This window comes from Marmota marmota, unplaced genomic scaffold (assembly GCF_001458135.2).
Source record: "Marmota marmota marmota unplaced genomic scaffold, marMar, whole genome shotgun sequence".
In the NCBI taxonomy this organism is placed as follows: Eukaryota; Metazoa; Chordata; class Mammalia; order Rodentia; family Sciuridae; genus Marmota; species Marmota marmota.
In genome coordinates this window covers 2,802,645-2,808,644 of record NW_025999899.1, presented here as the reverse complement: position 1 = coordinate 2,808,644, position 6,000 = coordinate 2,802,645, and positions in this window count along the sequence as shown.

Here is a 6,000-nt window from a genome sequence, read left to right as displayed (position 1 = left end):
CCCAGGGAGGGAGCTATGTCCGCATCCCCCACCACTATATGGCTAAATTCTTGGAAAGACTCTTCCCTCACTTTCTGTATGGCCTTCACCTCTCTTAATTGTACAGTATCATGGATGCCACTGGCCACTCGTTAATTTTTGAAACCATATGCATCCTTCTGTAATAATGCTGTCCCTGGTTCTTTGATCTCAATTGCTCCTGTCGCAGTGCCTTTGCAGGTTCCTCTCCTCCACCAGCAGGGACAGTCTATCATGGCTCAGCCCTGGGCTCTCTTTCTTCTCATCCCATGCTCACTTCCTAAGTTAGCTCATCAATACATGGCTTCCAGCTCTACTGCTATCTATACCCTGAGGAACCCCAGGTCTCCATTGCCCATTCTCATCTCTGAGCTCCAAACCACCTGCCAGCTGCCTATTGAATGTCTCAAGGCACCTCAGACTCCACTTGGAGGTCCATTCATGGGTTCCCTACCTCCCTGGTAGCACAACAGTCAGTCCAAGTAGGCAAGCCTGGAAGCTAGGAGCCACCCTTGACCCCTTCCACTCCAATCCCCATAGCCCGGCCAGACAGTCTTGTCAGTCTGGCCTTGTGCATATATCTTGTCCGTGTGCTTCTTTCCATCTCCTCAGCTACCACCCCTCAGCTTCCACCCACCATGGTCACCCTTATATCACCTCTTGTCTGAACACTGCCGTGGCCTGCTCACTGATCTCTGTTTTTCTATTTCTTCCACTCTGATCTTCTACATGGTAGCCAGTGATCTTTTCAACACACATTACCCAGCTCCCATCCAGCTTCATCTTGCACTGCTTTCTCCTCATTGCCCACATCACCACCTCAGTTCTTAGAAAGTGCCACACTCCCTCCTACCTCAGGGCCCTTGCATTAGCTGATCTTTCTGTTAGGGACTTTCTTCCCCTGCCTTCCCCACCCTTAGCCTAGTTAATTTTTCCTCAACTTATATCTCAACTGGATCTTTTCTTCCTCTGTGGAGCCTCTCCATCTGCTCTCAAAGAGCCATCTACCATGAGCATTTTCTATAAAGTGCTTATATCAGTTCAAAATCATCTGCACGCATGCATGGCAACTTGATTAGTGTCTGACTCCTGAGATGGACCAGGAGAGCCTTGAGAGCTGGTGGAACTGTGTTGGTTTAATTCAGTGTCCAGCTCAGTGCCAGGCTATAGAGGGCCCTGGACAATACTGGATAGATTGAGCAAAAGGAAATGAGGCCTCTGTCCACACTAGATTTAGACGCATAGAACACCAGATCTACCCCCACCACCCCCTACCAACTTCAAATGAGAGCTACTCTTGTCAACTGCTGTTCTTTAAAATTACCTGGATGCGCCACACCTGGGTGTGTATGATTCCAACTGTGTGACATTCTGGAAATGACACATCTATGGAGACAGTAAACTGATCCATGGTTTGGGGGTGGGGGAGCAGCATTATAATGTCAATATGACATTATAATGGTGGGTGCATGTCCTTATACATTTGTCAAAACCCTTAGAAGTTATAACACCATAGAAGTTATAACACCAACTGTGATCCTAATGTGAACTTTGAACTTTCACAGCAATAACATATCAAAATTGGTTAATCAACCAATACAAGATGGTAATAATAGGAGAAACTGGAAGGCAGGAAGTGGAGGTAGGGACTGTCTGTACTTTCTGCTCAATTTTTCTAGAAATCTGAAACTACTTGGAAAAAAACCTGAAATCTATTCATTAAAAAAAACACCTGACATCCAGGCATGGTGGTGCATGCCTGTAATCCCAGCAGCTTAGGAGGCCCAGGCAGGAGGATCACAAGTTCAAAGCCAGCTTTAGCAACTTAGCAAGAGCCTGTCTCAAAATAAAAAATAAAAAAAAAAAAAACACAAAAATGGCTAGGGATGTGGCTCAGTAGTTAACTGCCCCTGGATTCAATCCCTGGTACCAAAATCTAAAAATTAAAAAAAGCTGATACCCAGACTACAGCCAGACCTTTGGATCAGTCTCTGAGAGGGAGGCCCATGCCTCAGGACTTTTTAAACCCTTCCCAGGAGATTGTAACACATTGCTAGGCTAAAATCTTATGCTCAGACTGAATGGGAATGGAGGGGAGCAGGCAGACCACAGGGGGAGCACTTTTTCAGTGTTGGGGTGGGGTTCCCAGGGAAATGGGTAGATATGGCCTTAAAGGAAAAGGGAGCACCTGAGAGCAATGTCCTCTCCCTATGAAAGCTTCAGTGACTTAGGCATGGACCCTCCTGGACTCTGGAAGACCAAGTGAGGAATCATTTAGCAGATGCCCACAGTGTTGCAGTTCCTTATTGCTTTGAGCTCTGATTCCATTCCTTCAGTGTAGACTTGCGCAAAAGCCGTGAGTGTTTGCGGGGGTGGGGGGAACCAAAGGGCTGGGGGTCACAGTGCAGAGGGCATCTACCAACCACATGGACCATGGCTAGTACAAATAGTTACCAGTCCTGCCGGGGATGGGACAGAGAGCCCATGCAGAGGGCATCTGAGAGAGGACAGTATGCTGGAGTACAGGGAAGCTGCCTTCAGAAAGCAAAAGGGACAGAAATGTAGTTCTTACTAAGATCTGAGCATTGTAGGTTGAGGAGCAGAATACAGAGGACCAGAAAAAACCAGAGGTAAACAGGCAGAGAAAGGGCTTAGTGGGGATCAAGTACAAAGAACAGGATTTCCCAAAAGAAGGCCCTGTTCCGGCAGTTCGGCTGAGATGCCCTTCCAGTGATCTTCAGCAGGGGGAAATAGTAAGTGGGCAGGGAGAAGCTGGGAAGAGGGCTCAGCCAATGAGTGAGGCTGTGGGCAGAAGCCCTGGTCCCAGTCTTGTGAGAGACAATGACACCAGATTACATGTCACAGATATGGCCCAGGGAAGGCTTCCTGGAGGAGGTGATTTGGAGATGGTAGAGCCTAGGCAGTGGGGAGACCAGGAAAGCTGACCACAAAGCTAGGATGGGCTGATGACAAATTGGTCAGCACAGCGTGGGTGGGGACAGGCAGCGCCTGAAGGTCAAAAGGACCCAGGCTTCATCATCCTAGCTGGAAAAACAGATGTGTCTAAGGTCTCAGAGGTAGAATTGAGTGAGTGTGTATGGGGGAGGGAATGTCACTGAAACTGGAACCCAGGAACACAGTTGACCTCAGAGGCCTTGTCCAGCAGGGGCCAAAGTGGCACAGGGAATCAGTCCTTGCAGGCCAGGGGCTCTGTCAGTGGTGAGAGGGAGGACTGACTCCTCCCCAGATATTCCTGGTCTCCTCCTGGGCCTCAGTGGACCCCAGAACCCAGCGCCACCCACTGCATGGCTTCCCAGAGAGACAGCCCAGTAGACAGGTCAACTTGTTTGCCCAAAGGGAGGCTGTGTGAGTATGTCTGCCTGGGCATGGTGGGAGTGACCCTGAAACCTGAGGGGTGTTTATGTGTGTCCCTTGGAAAAGCTGGAACTCTTGGTGGCTCTGAACACCCTTCCCTCTCCTCCCCTGGCTAAGACTGCCATGTAGGCTGAGAGGGTTTGGGGTGGGGGTCAACCAGACATAGGATCTGTGGGCAATCAGGAGCCCAAGATACCTAGAGTACCTCCCAAACCTTCAGCTGGGCCCCCTATTGCCCAGCTCAGCTCCCCTGTATAGTGAGTTCTAGAAGAGTATCTCTGGCCAGGCACAGTGGCATATGTCTGTAATCTCAGCGGCTCAGGAGGCTGAGACAGGAGGATCATGAGTTCAAAACCAGCCTCAGGAAAAGTGAGGGGCTAAGCAACTCAGTGAGATCTTGTCTCTATATAAAATATAAAACAGGGCTGGGGATGTGGCTCAGTAGTCAAATGCCCCTGAGTTCAATCCCCAGTGCCCCCCCAAAAACAACAACAACAACAAAAAAGAACACAAGTGTCTCTGTCTCTGATCCTCTCAGATGTGTGGGGCTCCCAGTTTTTCTGACAGCTGGTGTAGGAAGGCCTGGGTGGAGGTGGGTGTGCAGGAGACAGGCTCTTCTCTGACATGCTATGTGTCACTGGGCTAGTCACTGCTCCCTGGGCTTATTTCCCTACGAGGTGCCTCTTAGAAGGGTTGTACTCAGAGGTAATGACATTAAGCATCTGTGTTCCTTTGTAAAGCTCCCACTGTTACTGGGCATGGTGGTGCACAACTGTAATCTCAGCAAATTGGGAGGCTGAGGAAAGAGGATCACAAGTTTAAGGACACCCTCAGCAACTCAGCAAGGCCCTAAGCAACTTAGTGAGATCCTCTCTCAAAATTAAAAATAAAACAGGCTGGGATGTGGCTCAGTGGTTAAGTGCCCCTGGGTTCAAGCCCCAGAACAAAAAAAAAAGCAATTTGGAAGTTCCTACTACCTAATAGGCCTTAGAGGGTGGGGCCACCTTTGACAATCAAAGGCAGGGATTGGGGAAGGCCAGTGCCCTGGAGGAAGGGGTAGGCCTGAAAAGCAGTGGGTAGGGCAATTGCGTGGATGGAGCCTGAGTCTGGAGAGCAGACCCAGAAGAAAGCCTACTGATCAGCCCCTGAGAGGGGCTAGGGCCTGGCCAGGTAGGTGCTTAGCAGCCTGTGAGGGCCAGGATTGGAAGGCTGATAGCCACAACCAGGAGAACAATAAGGAGGTGGGAGATGTGAGGGCTAACATGGAGAGGCAGCAGAGATGGGCTGCCAACACCCCTTCTGGAGGGAGCTGGGGCAGCCCCTCACTAGATGGCCAGGAAGCGGACAAGAGCAGCCTGTGAAAAACCAGCCTCTACCTCAGAGCAAAGCCTGTCCACGGAAGGGACATGACCTTTGTCCTTGGAAAGACCCACAGAGCACTCCTAGGCACATTCCCACCCTGCTAAGTTGTTTATCTACAAATAACGAGAGATCTGCTGCGCCAGGTGTCCCTGACTCAGTCAGGCTAGGTGGGATCCATAGCAACCCCCTAACAGCCACCAATCAGCATGAGACAGGGAAATACCTGGGATGCCAGATGACCCTCCCAGTAGTTTATGGTGGTTGATAACGTGTTGGGAAAACATGTAGTTCAGCACGAACACCCCTCTTGGCTTAAACCAATCAGTTCAAATGAATCCCCCTCTTGTAGTAACCAATCACCCCTACCCAACTTGTTCCCGCCGGTGAATGTGCTAATCATGTTTAGAGTTGTTATTTGATTTTCCCGCGGTGTGTGATGATTTGTTAAGAGATGCTATGATGAATGTGGGGGTCCCTGCCTTCTCCAAAGAGTGTATAAAACTGCTGCAAACCCTGGGCTCGGGGCCTCTCAGCGTCACCAGTTGCTCTGTGTGCGCAGAGGACAGAGCTACTCGCAATAAACACCTCTTTGCTGTTTACATCGATCTTGGTCGGTCTCTGGTGGTCTTTTGAGGGTCCCAAATTCGAGCATAACACCTGGTCTTTGTTTTTCAGATGGAAAAGCTGATGGCCGTGCTGGGCAGCCTCTGGCTTGTTCTCCTTCTGGGCATTCAGTGCCAGGTCCTGTGGTCTGTCTCCAGCGTCACCCAGCTAGAAGCCCCACGGCTGGGCAAACACCAGTCATGCAGAGCACAGTGTGTCCAGGGCCTCCATGTTTTCCTTTTAAGGGTCTCATTTGCTGAGTACTTACCTTGTGACAAGCACTGTGACAGGTGTTTAGCACAAGGACTTCATTTACTGTCACAAGAACCAATTATAACAGAAACTGAGGCTCCTCCCGTGACTTGCCAAAGGTGACACAAAGCTTGGGTTGAGGCTCAAGCCCATCTAACTTTAGCAGTGACTCATCATCATTGCCTGGAGGGCCTTCCTATGGACAGGGTACTGGTAACCAAGGCTAAGGAGGTACTGGGAGGATGCTGGGTCTGTGACCCATGAGAAATTATGGCAGCTCCCACCTGAACCAGACCTTGGCCTCTTTGGCCTCTGTGTCCCTGTGAAACAGGCAGGAAACACCACGGGGAGCTCACCAGCTCCCAAACACCCAATTCTTCCCAAAGGAGG